Here is a 1,339-nt window from a genome sequence, read left to right on the forward strand (position 1 = left end):
AGCTAGCTGCCGACCATCTTGGATCGGAAATCTTGAATTTTTGAAATTGCATTTTTTTTCAAGATACAGCCTCAAAACGCAACAAAAATGGACTAAAGATGTTCATGTGAACGTTTTATGTGAAGAAATACGGAGTTTAGATGAAAGATTAGCGAAAAATACAATTATATTAACTCCGCCATTTTGGATTTAAATTAGCATTAATTATGCATATTTAGTGACACAAATTATATAGAATTATATAAGATGTTATTGATGTCAAAAAAATGCCCGTCAGAAACCCGTGGCAACACGAATAAAATCAGGAACTTATCTAATTAATATAAGATTGTTGCCCGATATTTTTAGGAATAGTCATAAATTTGACGGTTGTAGTGCAAGCCATTCAGGCGCTATCCGCCATGAAAATGGGTGCGGGCCTCAAAAGCCACCCCGCTCCCGGTCTGAATAAGGTTAAAGCGGTTATTTTACTTGGGTTAATGTATTATTGCACATCAACAGATTGTCATCTGTTTGTTTGTTCGCTTGTATTCTTTCTGCGAAGGTGAACATAGCAAGTTAAAGAGATTTCAAAATGATACCTTGATAAGAAATGGCGGAAAACTGTACGTACCAACACAAGACTTTCCATCCCCTTCGTAACCATGGTTACAACGGCAACTGAAGTTGAAGCCCTCTGGTACACACACGGCAACGTCAGGGGCACAGTCATTATCCTCACATGGGTCGATAACTACAGAAGCAAGAGGTACAAACATTTTTACAGTGGTCCCATGATATGGTCCTACTGATGGTACAAATATCAATTCCAATGGTACACTACATATAGGAACCCTACACATAGATGGATGCAAGAAGTATATTCGACCTATAAAGGCCAACATTTGCTTTGGAGCAAATACAGCGATGGCTTCACAGGTGCTTCACCACATTTTACGACATGGGAGGGCAAAAAAGAGAAACACAAGGGAAAACAATGCTTTACATTGATATAACTATAGTATGAAGTAACATAAAACTTAGACTACAGCAGTTGGATAGCTATTCCCTACATTATTGGTTAGGATTCTTAATTGCATGCAAACTGTTGATTTTCAATATAAAAAGAAGCGTTCAAGATTTAAATACCAACCAAAACACTTGAATACAGATATACTAGTGTCAGTATGGAATGGCTCTGTGCAGGTGTTAATGAAGTTAACCCAGTTAAATCCCAACAGCCAATCAGCATGAAGAATAGAGGAAAGCTGCATGCCTATTGGTTGATGCCCTGCAATCCATTGTGATGACTCATGCCCAAATGTGGTAGACACTGCACACTAACACAGTAATACATGTG

This window comes from Branchiostoma belcheri, unplaced genomic scaffold (assembly GCF_001625305.1).
Source record: "Branchiostoma belcheri isolate BF01 breed outbred unplaced genomic scaffold, Haploidv18h27 scaffold1, whole genome shotgun sequence".
NCBI lineage: Eukaryota > Metazoa > Chordata > Leptocardii > Amphioxiformes > Branchiostomatidae > Branchiostoma > Branchiostoma belcheri.